General features: G+C 46.3%; 1 long non-coding RNA gene across 2 annotated transcripts in view; it reads left to right on the forward strand.

Annotated features, from left to right (window-relative positions):
* The first annotated feature begins 11,337 nt into the window (after window positions 1-11,337).
* Window positions 11,338-14,074, forward strand: part of LOC142570796 (uncharacterized) — a 63,440-nt gene continuing 60,703 nt past the window's right edge. For both annotated transcript variants that reach the window (XR_012825677.1, XR_012825678.1), the window contains exons 1-3: window positions 11,338-11,654; window positions 12,360-12,537; window positions 12,614-12,665. This is a non-coding gene — a long non-coding RNA (uncharacterized LOC142570796). The remainder of the gene's footprint in view (window positions 11,655-12,359; window positions 12,538-12,613; window positions 12,666-14,074) is intronic.

Consider the following 14,074-nt stretch of genomic DNA (forward strand, 5'->3'; position numbering starts at 1 on the left):
GTAACGTTCTGTACATGAGAAAATAACTGCGTCACACGGCCGAACTGCTTTTCGCTAACTGCGTCACAACCCAAGGCGGGCGAGCGGGTCCAACAACTACCAAAATTAGTTACAGAAAGTGTCATAAACGTCTCCTAGTAGGAGTCTGCAACTAAAGAAAAAAACTATGCTCGGATGGCTGAGCTATTTTTCGCTAACTGCGTCGCAAGTCTAGGTTCTGTGCCGTAAGCCTAATTGCTTGAAATGTGTCGCAGGCTGTCAAACGAAATTTCTCACCTGGCCGTAGTCCAATAGTGCAGTGGGGCAGTGTCGAAGTGCGGAACAAACCCAAGAATACGCCCGGAGCCCACCAAACCAGTCTTCGGGGGCGGGGGGGGGGGGCAGCCCCCTCCGCCCCCCTTCCGGCGATGCGGAAGGTTACACCCCCCACCCCTGAAAGTGTCACTACTAGCGTTTTGAAACCCACATCATTCATGTTTCCTTTTTTATTGTGGCTAATAGCTTACTGCATTATTGTTGGCGCTTACGTACACGGCTTTTGTTTCACACTTTCGCTTTATTTCTGCAAATCTTAACAATAGGACGACAAGCGCATTAGGAGCACAAGCGGCGGCTGCCTCATCCGTATTTTCTCACTTCAACATTTTGTAAAAATTTTCACTGTAAACATAATGTACGAAAAGAATGTATTTGAACATATACGCAGGACAAAGTTTATTATATTGCTGAAAGAGAAGGAGGTAGCTATTTAAGAATTATTTCTAAAGGTATGGATAGCTTATGCCTACAGAATAAATATGTTGCTGTATGTTCACCTCGCTTGATATTGATTTCCGTGCTTGTTTGTTTGTTTTTTACCCTGAAGAAAATTTAGACTTCAGTGAGAACTTCGGCCCACTTTTTCATCAGCGACTTGTGAAATGCACATGAACGATATTTGTCTGACTATTGCCTCTCTTTCCATGAGCAATGCTAACGACTCATGAAGAAAAGAAAAAAAAAATCATCAGCCTTTCCAGTCTGTGAAGAAGCATGACCAGCGATGCTGTGGTGTGTTTTGCCTCAATCTACGTATCTATGTATATATCGATACCATTATTATTATTATTATTATTGTTATTATTATTATTATTATTATTATTATTATTAGTAGTAGTAGTAGTAGTAGTAGTAGTAGTAGTAGTAGTAGTAGTAGTAGTAGTAGCAGCAGTATTGAAGAACATAGACAATGAATACATGTTTTGACTGTGGAGTGATTTATTCTTTTACGAAGTAGTGACGTGTGCAAGTACAGCCACAATGGCAGGCAGGAATTTCACAATATTTGCAATTTCACCATGAGCTACATAATTACGAAAAGTAGATAAAACTCGACTTAATATTAGCGTCGTCTTAGCGGCTACTTCCTATATAATTTGTTTCGGGACAGTTTCGATAAAACAGGAGTTACAGCGATTTTCTGTAACCATGCTCTCTCCGTACACGGCCATGTATTGACACCAGACTGCAATTCTGTAACGTTTACTTGACTGTGCACTAATTATGACAAAGAAATGAAACTCGGCGTAATGATAGAGTCGTACCAATACCTTGGTTTGGGCGAGTTGGTTCATCTTGACAGTTTTTATGAAAACACATAGAGTCTTCTTAGCGGCCAATTTCATTATATTTTTTCCAAGATGCCTACATTATAATAAGAGCTACAGAGCATGCGCGAGAAATTGGAGACGAAAATATTTTCGTGTCGACGCGACGCGCCGACGGAGGACATCGACCTCCGCTGGCGGGTAGCTGTACACAGCGCTGCTGTAAGAGAGCTCTTCTAATAATAATCTACAACATCTATCAGGGATGGAAACATCGCTGCTTGCACTCAGAGGTCATAGATATATATAGGGTGTCCCAACTATCATGCACCAAGATTTAAAAATAAGAGCGACAGCGTTACTCAAAGAAAGCGTAGTACGCATTGTTTCCTGTAATCTTTTTCATTACTGAGATTTCATTAGGTAATTGTAATAAATTTTCGAACTCGTGACGTGCTGTGCTAATTATCCACGTGTCAACGAGGCATCCGAAGGCGCAGCCAAGGGACATCTAACTGTGGTATTTTCAGGGACATACTAATTGCGTACTAATTTTTTCCGGCTGATAAGTAAACCTCGCGAAACATGAAAAATGCCACGTCACAATATATGGATTGAATGCTTGTTGGGCCCCAGCCTCCCCCCCCCCCCACCCCCTTTGGAATATTGAAATCTTTCCGCCTATGTCAGTTAGTAAACGCATGCTTCCAAGTGTATACGGTCGATATAGCTACCATTGCTAATTCATAAAGTTGTACACTAATCTGCTATCGCAATCGAGGTTTCGCCTTGCGCGCAAGACTGCGAGTTTTTTCTTTTTTTTCATTGACAAGATGTTTAAATAATCCGCTACGTCTTCACCCGCCGCGGTTGCTTAGTGGCTAGGGTGTTGGGCTGCTAAGCACGAGGTCGCGGGATTGAATCCCGGCTACGGCGGCCGCATTTCGATGGGGGCGAAAACACGCGTGTACTTGGATATTAATGCACGTTAAGGAACCCCAGGTCGTCGAAATTCCTGGAGTCCGCCACTTCGGCGTGCCTCACAAACAAAATCGTGGTTTTGGCACCTAAAACCCGCATAACTAAATTCTCTTGAACTGCAACTCCCCCACCCTTCCCTGCCGACTGACGATGGGAAGTGAGAAACCGTTTCCTTCGTTCCACCGCCTGCGACAGACGACGTCACCAGGCGGGCAGCCACCACCGAGGGCGCCGGCAACGCGTGCGGCGCCAGCCTGGCGTCCCTGTTGGTCAAGCGCGCGCTGTGCCTGTACCGCTCGCCGGCGGCCCCGCTGACCGCCTGGCTGCTGCCGCTGCTCGTGTTTTGGGCGCTGATGGCGCTCGAGCGCGGCCTGCTGCCCGAGCCCACGCGCCGGCTGCGGCGACTCGCCGTGCCGCTCTCGGCGGGCGCCGCGTACCGGCGCGCGGGCACCTTCGTGCACGCCGGCCACGAGCTCCGGTCGGTGGCACGCGACGTCCTCCGGCCCCTCCTCGAGGAGCAGGGGACGCGCGCCGACGTGCTCGCCGACCCGGCCGGGCAGTTACCGGCTATGGCCGCCCAGCACTTCTACGCGTACACGCAGGAGTATGCTTTCGGCATCTCGGTTACCCGCAGGTGAGCGCTTCTTCGATACCACAGTTTAGCTTTGAATGGCTGGCTGCAAAAAATCGAGATACGCAGTGCTCCCTAATTTTCATTTACGAACTGTCCTTATGCGCCCTGGATGAACTAGCTGTGCCAGAGCATTTCCACTGGCATTCGTAGCAAGGAACCCTATGACGAATGCCTTTGCGGCCAATAGCTCGTTTCGGTGAAGACGTGCGCACTAGGTTGCACTCGAAAGCGCTGCAACCTAGGCGGTAACATTTCTTTGTCAGCTCCCTTCTGCTCTTTGTGAAAAAAAAATGTACGGTATATGCTATTCAGTTATGTGTAGCAAGCTCATACCGTAAATATAGCTGCCGGTGTGTTATCGGAAAAGAACAAAATGGAAGATGACTAAAAGTAACAAAGAACAAGCGAACTAACATGATCAAGTGCGAGATATTGGTCAGAATGGCGACTGAACACGCCATTTGCAGCACTCTCCCTTGGTCCTAGTACTCCTCCTGGTGTATGGGATAACCTCAGCTGGTTATCTTTCGTTCACTTTCATTTTACTTTACGTTATTATTTCTACACCTAATTTACATACGAATAACGTGCCTTATGTTCTCTCTGGCTTCACTGGTTGTGGTTGCGACTTACCGAAAATTGAGCCCGCCAGATCTTCTAAGTATCCTCGCTAACAAAAAAACACCCACGTGCAAGAACTTAAAAAAAATTTCTTTTTCAATTTTCAAGTGTACGCATGGACTAATGTTAGTGATATAGCACCAGGCAGAAGCTCACAATTCGCTTATCTGCCAAACAATGCTTTAGAGCTGCTGTTTTGTGAACCGCTAGTTAAACATAAGGAATTGAGATTGCCGGAAAAAGTTGTCACAAACGCTTACGGCGTTCTGTTATCTCCGTTGTTCTGTCTGTGTAAGCGTAGGACGTACGATACTTGGATAACTACATTCAGCGCCCTTTCAATGAGACATTGATTCATTAACTGATAGTTTAACCTTCGATTGAAGCACAGGCGTTATCAGACACACATCAGTGGAACGCTCGGTAGTGATTCTGACAAGCTGTGCTTCATGAAAGAGCAAATCAAAAAAATACCAAGATAAATGAAATTGTACAATTACGATTTCCGCAGCGAACCTCGGTTGACCGTCAAAGACGCGTAACGAAACACAACACGGAATCTGAGGCCAGTATGAAGTTCACTAGCTATCTTCCGGCATATTCTGACAGCAGCGGCTCTCTAAAATTCTCATTGTTCTCACATATACAGGGAGTTCAAAGTTAGACTTTCCGTATTTAAAAAAAAATGCTAGGAGGAGTACAGAGACCGATTGTTCTACCTAGGTTATGCGGCCAGGTGGTCGAAAACTGAGGATAATTGTCGTCGTAATGTCAACATTTAATTACATTTGATAATTATCTTTTTATTTACTGCATGCAGTTGGCACGCATGTTTATATTGAAAAGTCAGCGGCGGTACCATCTGGTGACTATTACATTTTGCACAATTTCAGTAACGCGCCTGTGTCCTGAGATATGCACGCCTGAAATTTCAGCCCAAGCCGTCTAATTATAGAGTAACATAGTAAACGTCAAGAGTGCACTCTCGAGCCGTTTCGCGACCGAGCTATGAAGATTCGCCGATTGCGCTAGGTGGCAGAGCACATCAAGAAAAATGTGGCTGCGGCTGCGGCTAGCAGCTTGACAGGCGGTACGTCCACTGGCCACGACCCAACACGCATAGAGAAATAAGTTCAACAAGAGCACTCTTAGGCAAAGTTACACCCTTTGGCTTGCCCCTTCTGCCACACAACAATAATCGTTATCTGCTTTGATGCGTTTCCTTTCTTTAACGCTGCGAGCCCGGAACTTTCCAGTAACGGCACGCGCGTTATCAGAAGGGGCACTCCAAAGGGTGTAAACTGTTCTATGCTGATAACGCGCGTGCCGTTCGTTACTGGAAAGTACCGGGCTCGCACCGTTAAAGAAAGGAAAGGCATCAAGGCAGATAACGATTATTGTTGTGTGGCAGAAGGGGCAAGCCAAAGGGTGTAACTTTTTTGAGTTAATTACTCGTAGTGGGAGATGTTTGCGACGCTTTCTATGAGCCCAGTCATTATTATAACTTATTCCGGTAGTTTTCGGGCACTCTCGCCGCAAAGTGGCTTCGTAACGAAAAGCACCTCGGCAGTCTGACGCAGTTTCGTGTGTATTGAATCTTACCGGGACAAGCTTCGGCGCCTTCACCGACCCCAGACATTATCGTAACTAATTTCGCTACTTTTTGTGGCACTTTTGAAGCACAGTGGCCGCGCTCGGCGTAGTGGCGCCTTTAGAGAAAATCAGCTTGGCTGTGTGCTGCAGTTTCGCGCTACTGAATCTTACTGGGAGAAGTTCGTAACGCATTTTCTGACCCCAAAAATATTGTAATTCATTTCGTAACTTTTTGGGATACCTTTGAGGCAAGCTCGCCGCGCCTGAGGTTGTTAGCAAAAAAGCAAGCCGGCCGTGGTGAGTTAGCTTTGCGTGTAGTGAATTTTAGTGGGACAAGTTTGTGACGATTTTTATAGCCCTGCAACAAACTATACCTTATTTCGGTACTCACGCTTGTCGAAAACGCGACGAGCCATTGCCGAGAGTGATAACACGGGAGCGTGTTGCTTGCGCCGGCAGGACGCGTAAAAGATAACGCCGAGGAGCTTAAGAACTTGACATTTCTGTCTTCTGAGCAACTGAAAACAGGCTTTGCACCCACGAATCTGTTAAGCGCGACTAGAACGCATTCTGCGAGCGTGTAACAGGGTCTGGCTGAGAACCTGTGTTGTAGCCACCTCTGTGTACTTGGCGTACCATCGCGTCGACTGAGGCCAAGTTGACTGAGGCCTCTACACGCAATATTTCTGTTAGTTCAATATACGAAAATGATACATGCTTGTAATTTACTTTTTTAAGCTGATGGCATCCGATGGAGCTTCATGCGGCAATGACTGCTGCTTACCGGGTGTCAACTTTGGATGAATGTACAAGAAATCCGGAACGAGCATTTATATAGAGCAAAATAAACATTTAATCATTTCAGAAGACGTCTTGCGTTTTGCTTATGAAATTGCACGTGACACCGATTCGGTGGAGCGAGGCTTGTAAAGATCGTTCGCAATCATTTTTATTCAATAATAAAAAGATTCTGTGCCAAGGCCGCGCGTGGTTCAGCAGCAGAAGCGAAAATAAAAATGCCGCGTCGATCAGTGGAGCTGGCGTGGTGTATAACACCTGTCGTTCAAAACGCGCGCGCACAAAACCGAAACCGGAATGTGTTAATACCATCCGCTTGGTGCGCCGCACTCGATTCGGCCGCTGGGCTCTATGGGAGTGTCCGCTCTTGTTGAAATTGCTTTCTCTATGGACGTCAGACTCTCGAGTTTTGCAAGACGCGTAGCGCCGCCTGCCGGTGCGAAGAGGCAGTAAATGAGTAGTGCGAAGCCCGACTCCCTTGCTAAGTTGCCTATGCAGCTAGCGACTGTGAAACAACGATTTAACTAGATTTTGGTCCATATGGCGAGTGTTTTGCGCATTTAACACCCAGACAGAGAGCTATGAATTTCTACGCTAGTCGGACGCGCCGCCGAACTGCCATAAAGCGCTTGCTGGCTCATTCGTCAGACTGATGGCGGAAACGACGGCAACCGCGATAGCTCCGCGCGCTACGAAGAAACGCCGCAATCGACGCTACTGTTGTGTTGTAAATTGCAGTGAACGGGAAGGACCGAATAACAACGTTCAGTTTTGCCGATTTCCATCGCGATCGTATGAAGGGGAAAGGCGAGAGCGCTGGATACGGGCCGTTCAACCTGTTAGGTAATCGGATTACTTGCATTCCCCACAACACAGCGGCTCGCATGAGAAAGTGCGACATTTTTTTTCTTCTGTAATTGTGTTGCGTAGCCCTGACGGAGGACTGTGGTAACCAAGCGAAAACTCAAGAATCTGCAGCCGCCACTTCGTTGGTAACAGAAAAAAAAAACAACGTTGCGAACCATCCTGCTTATGTGCCATCGATATCTCCGCCTTTTAACAGACGTCCGCCTCCGCTTAACTCAACAAGTGGAACGGAGAGATTTGGCAGGTCACTTTTACCAAACATCTTGGTTCGTTTATGAATTCAAAATCCTGCTCTAGAGCATTGTTGTATCGCGAACTCATTTCTACTTTCGGTATTTTGTATGTCCTGCGCCGATACAACAAGCACGCTTCGCAATGTGCTGAGCCTGCTCGACTGCGTTTTACAAATGTGAGCAATAAAGTTCTTGTAGAAGCACTGGATGAGTAATTGCGAAATAACGCACGTGTGTAAAGAAAATAATGTCGCGTTTATTTACATTTATTTGTGCGCGCTTGTTGCTCGAAGCGTCTGCAAAAAGTTCAAATTAAGGTACTGGGCGACGCTGTAGCTCCTGCGAGAAAGAAAGATTCAGCGCGTAGGCACTGTAGGAAGCTTACTTTCGTTATGATCGCACGCTATTTGCTGCCTTGGAAAATGTTTTCTGTTTGTTGCCCTGCAAAAGGCTATGAAAGGATTTACTCTTTGTAAATAAATGCGAGACAAAACATTACGATAAAATACATAAAAATATAGGAGATACTTAATAAGTCTTGTGTTCAGGACATATTCAATATGAACCAATTTGAAATGCTTAGATTTTTATGCTGATATGCCTATAGACAAACCTGATGCTCTCTGTACTTGCGATTTCCAGCACGCCGAAATAACACTTGAGCCTTTATTTTATATTGTACACGTACTTCGCCCTGCTGAGCTTCCTTTCCGAAGCGTGGACGGGCGGAAGAAGCTTTCCAGGTCCTTGATTTTTAGGAAACCGTGCCTCAACACAAACGAAAGAGAAGGGTCCATTGTGGCCTATGCACCTTCGCTTGCGGACAGCTCTCCTTGCACTACTCAGTTCGCGCCAAGGCTCCGATGGGGGCGCTGGTGACGGGTTTTTCCGCAGCGCCGCCTGGGCAGAGTCTGAGGTCTATGCAACACGTGCGAAGCCTTGTCAGGCAGCGACGCCGGGCTCTTTCTGCAAAATGCACCTGAGCGTCGTTGTTGGGTTCTTATGCCAGCGTCTGCTTCGTCGCCGTTTCATGGTAAGGCCACAGCCATTTCTTTTGAGCGTTGTTAACGACTCATTCGCTTCGCATTTCGTTATTTCACTGTTAGCCGCACGAACGAATGACGGCGGCTTTGCAGCCGTGAACAGCTTGCTGCCCCTTTGCTACGCTGGCTTTCATTTCGCATTTTTTTTATGCGCAGCAATGAACGGTGATGCTAGCGATAACAGTGATGCGGCAGCATCCGAACTGCGAGGCACGTTCGATACAATGACGAAGCTAGACAACAGAATAAAATTGTTCGTTAAGTAATGCGGCCTATGAACACATGCCGTTTGGACCAGATAGCCTTATGATATGCGCAGCGACTGCTGAAGAAGTATGGTGCTCTACTTTTGCAAAGGAAATTCAGTTATTTCTAAAGCGGTATACGTGCAATATTTGCAGTATGGCAATAATGCTCTCTCTTTGAACCCCTGTAGCAGGCTATGTGCGCTCGAGCGTTAGCTGTTCTGCATTGTGCTGAAGATGAGTGTTTTCATGTTTTAATTGTGTATGGAGTTGTTACCGTAGAAAGTTCCTTGTTTCTTAGCATTTATGACAGTGCTTACTTAACCAAAAATATATGCATTACATGAAGGAACGCAGAATCTCCATTATAAAGCTTTGCAGGCTCCAGTATTGCTTATACGAAGGAACGTAGAGTCTACATTCAATAGCTTTGAGGCCTCCAGTATTGCTTACCTTTTGTGTCATTGTACGTATTGCAGGAATCTCCACCATTTCTTCAAAATACACTCTACAGCCAAAGGACATCATGCATACTCAAGGGCGAAATTCCAAGTATCAGAAGACGACTGCAAGGCTTCGAAGACAGCACGTGAAGACCCCCAACACAAAGTGCTTAATTGCAGCTGTTTAATGACCGACACACTGGCTTACACATTCAAGATATGTATGTTGGTGCGTACTCAACCATTTCTGCAGCCATTTTATTTCGGCACGCAACCATTCACATAATTTTGCTACCATAATTCACCCTCCTTCGCAGAAGTACAAGAAAAAACGTCATATTTTTTTTTCCTTCTAAAACAATCCCATTTTGAGCAAACTAATTGCTGGCGTGTATGTGCAGTCTTTTTTTCGTTCTCTTGATTGTTGCAACACGTCTTCCACGTGTGTCGCTTGCGCAAAGTTATTGCCATCAAGATATTAATTTCCGACTATTCTCTACTATACTGCTGTCACGCGATCGCCTTCGATCGCGATCAAGTGCGATCCGGATCAAAATTGGCTCCATCGCGCAGCTTGCGCAAAAGATCCAATCGCGACCGAGAAATTCATATCGGATTGGGCTTGATCACTTTTAAATGTGCGTCGTGTGACACCCGTATTACTTGCATTTCGCTGTTTCTTTCCGTTTTCATGTATCTGCCGCTTACAATCTTGCTGCAATAAATTGTTGTCTACTATTTTCTTGTTCTTGACTGTGCTGCAAGTTGATTTATATTTAAGGAACATGGCACATATTTATTTACGGTACACCTTCTGGCGTGAGTTACTAGACGTGCAATATCATAAGCGATAAAGTTCTACTTCCTCAACAGTTAGCATGATCGTTGCGCTAGGTTACAGCTTTGAACAGCAAATGTGAATTTAAATGAAACTAACCTGAAGTGAAACACCTTTGTGCGCGCGTCGTCACAACATATAAGCAGCGGCACAAACGCCTGCATGTAATCACTCGATTTAAGCAACGTTATGGGTCACAAAAAATATCAGAAACGAAACTGAATTTAGGAACTCCGAGATTCTTCGGCGTGCGCGACGATCTTGGAGATTGGTGCACTTCGCCCACTCCGCTAGGTGCGCTGAGAGCCAAAGTCGGCCGCACGCGCCTATGGGAGTGTCCACTCATTACGTTTACTATGTTACTCAATGGCCTAATTACGTGTGCGACACGGCGGCACCCGCTATGGGCCACTCCCTAGTGTGACGCAGCTGTTATCTATGACACTCCGTCTGACAAGAATGCGGGGTGACAGGCAACGGTGATTATTTTTTGTTCTTGGCCACCGTTCTTGTCCGTGGCTAGCGAAACCAAAGGATGACTTCGCGTGGCGGCTTGGCCGAGCTCATTTAACGCAATAGTGTTAAGAAGCTCGTGTCGCAAAACAGCCGGTGTCGTCGGCGGCGTGGGCCGTGAGCGAAAAATTGCGGAAAGCAATTTATAAATAAAAACAACTTGCAAGGTGGGCTGGGTGGAAATCGATCCAGGGTCTCCGGAGTGTGAGACGGAGACGCTACCACTCAGCCACGAGTTCGATCCTTCGAAGCGGGACAAAAGCGTCTTTAGTGAATGCGGTGTTGCCTTAGAAACGTGCCGTAGAAAGTAATACTGCGGTGTAGATCGGTAATTATGAGCATGTAAATTACAGAAGTCGCAGTTAAACGCGTAGCGAAGTATGTTTCCGCTACATTTCTTCTGCGCTTGGCGCGCACGCAGAGCCCTATTGCGACAAATACAGAAGACCCTTCCTCGCAATGTACGGCGCTGCCCTGACAGGTGGCGCGCCACTGGCCCACGCGACGTGGCTCCTCTTTCTGCTCACAGCGCGATTCCCAGGTGCAGCGTCCGATGCGGGACGCCTCTGACGTGTCGCTGCGCCGCAGCGCGTCTGGTGAGGAAGCGTCCCCTGCGATGTGTGTCGTGCAGCTGGTGAGGAGTCATGTGTCTGCGTGGTGCTCCCAAGCGAGATGGAGGACGATCCGATCCAGGCGTTAGCTCCATGATTGCGTCCGCCTTCGTGGCGCGTCGCGGCGCGGCTGTTTGTGCCGATCAAGACGTTTGGCTCGCGTAGATCGTTTTCCCTCCGAGACACCGAGTTCTTCGGTTCATTCCGCTTGCTCAGGTGTGCGTTTCGTCTTTGTGTAACTCAAGAGCATGCCGAGTGAATGAGCGGACGGTGCGAACGCAGTGCGATAACGCCATCGCGTTTCACTCTTGAAGGCGAAGCTTAAGCGTCCTCCAATTTTTTTTTCCGGCGATGACTTGCTGAGTTGGCGACAGAGCGCGGTGCCACTGCGCACGTGCTGTTGAAGAAATCAATTGCAGGGCTACGATACTGGCTTTGGTTTTATTTTTTAGTATTATTTTTGCATTTCGGATGCTCAAAGTCATGCAAGCGCTAAGCATGAAACAAATATGACAGCTGCCGGGCAGTAGCTTAGTTGCAAGTGGTGTTCCAGGGTCGCTGTACCTGTCTGAAGTGTGTTATTTGAGGGCCCTACATTGCCTACGCCTGAAAAACTGCTGTGAAATAGAAGAACGACTGTGACCTGGGGTGAGTAATGCCTTTTATTGGCGCATTCCTGACAACTTTTTTATTCACGGTTTTGCGAAAGTGCGGAACAGATCAGGCATCACCTTGAAAGCGCATCGAGTGAGCCTCTGAGCATCCATTATGTGTTTTTGCCTTTGCCACTGATTGGCTCTACTAAACTGGGCTGTTGGAAGCAAGCCCTGCGTTAGGACCTTCTGCGTTGAAAAATGGCTGCTTCGTCTGGGTCGAGGTATTATTCTACTCAGAAAAAATTATGTAGTGCTATCAATGGCGGAAATGAACGGCAATGCCTCATTAGCAATGAGTCTGTACGCGTCTCGTCATCCGGATCGGTGAGTTCTGAAGAATGCAACATTTGTTGGCATTTGCAGACGTCTTCGCACAACAGCCTCAGTTCACCAAAAGGCACAGAGCGTGATTCATGAGTACGTTGAAATTGACGGCCTTGCCTGTGTGAATGCAATGACAAATGCAAACATCAGAGATATTTCTAAACAATGCGGGAAAAGCGTGGGGACAGTGCACAACGTTCTAAAAAAGCACGAATTTTATCCAACACAAAGCGAGTTTTCATCAGGACCTAAGTGAGGCAGACTGTGATAAACGGGCCGACTTTTGTAATTATATAAAGGTCCAAATAAAAATTGACCAAGATAAGGATTTCGTACGAAGAGTGATTTGAATTGATGCGGCTCGATTTTGCAGGAACGGCAGAGTGAACATTCAGAATGCTCACTACTGGTCGCAAGGAAATCGGCACTGGCTGCGGCAACACAACCACCAAATTCGCTGGCGTCTAAATGTATGGTGTGGCATGCTTGGGAACAGAATCATTGGCCCTCACTTCTTCGAAGGGAACTTCGATGGAAAGAATTGTGCACACGTAAGTCTTGGCTGGTGTCGTCGATAAATTTTGCTCGAGTCTCCTTCTCAACTAACTGCGACAAATTTTGTTCCAGCATGACGGGGCCCCACCACATTTCTCCTCCACTGCAAAGAACTGGTTAAACTGTAAGTTTTCACGGCAGTAGATTGGGCGCGAAGGAGAGACCTTTTGGCCACCGAGATGCCCTGATCTCTCTCCAATGGACTTCTTTTTGTGGGGCTACGTGAAAGATAGCGTTTGCGCAGTTTAGCCCACCGATGTCAATGACATGAAAATGAGGATAGTTACCGCCTGTAGAACCATCGAACCAGAAATGCTGCCTAGAGTGGTCAACTCGACGCGAGAGCGTTTCATGTGTTGTGTTGTGGCGGAAGGCAAGCATTTCGAACATCTTTAAACGGTTGGTTTCGTGGAGACTGTCATAATGCTAAGTTGAGCAAAATTTTATATCACTCGAAACTAATACTGTGTAAGCAATGGTAGATTTGAAGCAAATCTCTAAAATGTTTGTATGTTTTGTTTGCGTGCAGGCCATGGATTTACACTGTGCCCGTTTCCTTTTTGTTCTTTTATTCCCACTTCTTCCGATGTAATGCCGGAATCGGAGCTGCGTGTAAATAAATAAATATGAATTTGATTACATTGACACAATTTCATACTCTGTCATGAGGACTCGTAGATGCGCTCTAATATTAAAAAGGAAAAATGCGGGCCGTTAACCCGCGCTTCCTTAGCGCTGACAGTGTAGGGTAGTAAATTATCTCTACGCATGTGCAAGCCGCCCTGGAAACGTTAATATTTAATAATGTGCTGTATGGCAGCTGACCTTGTCGCTTGTGTTGTGAGATGGCATTAATTTCAGTCATTCTGCAAACAAAGCTTCCAATTTTATATAAAAAATCAGAGCAGTATCGCTGCACCTGAGTGCATAAGAAGTCTTAAGTGGCACGGCGTCTTGTCACCCATTCTAACAGCAATTGCTCAAAGAAACAGGGCTCGTCTCACGTTGCCCGCACAGTCACTCTTCGGTTTCGCTGGCGAAGAACGGAAACGTTGTCCGAGAACGAAAAATAATCGCCGTCACCTATGAGCCCACATTCTTGTCAGGCTGGCGTAATATACGTAACATACGTAACAGCTGCGTCACACTAGGGAGGGGCCTCATAGCGGGTGCCGCCGTCTCGCACGCCTAATTAGACGGCTTGGGCTGCAATTTCGGGCATGCATATCTCGGGACTCAGGCGCGTTACTAAAATTGTACCAAATGCAATAGTCACGAAATCGTAACGCCTCTGAGTTTTTAATATAATGGTACACGCTAACTGCAGTAAATAAAAAGTACATTATCGAATTCAATTAAATACTGGCATTACGGCTACAAATACACTCACAGTTTGCGACCACCTAGCCGAATAACCTAGGTAGACAAATAGGTTTATATATATATATATATATATATATATATATATATATATATATATATATATATATATATATATATATATATATATATATATATATATATATATATATA

The sequence above is a fragment of the Dermacentor variabilis genome, chromosome 2, assembly GCF_050947875.1.
Source record: "Dermacentor variabilis isolate Ectoservices chromosome 2, ASM5094787v1, whole genome shotgun sequence".
NCBI classification, from domain to species: Eukaryota; Metazoa; Arthropoda; class Arachnida; order Ixodida; family Ixodidae; genus Dermacentor; species Dermacentor variabilis.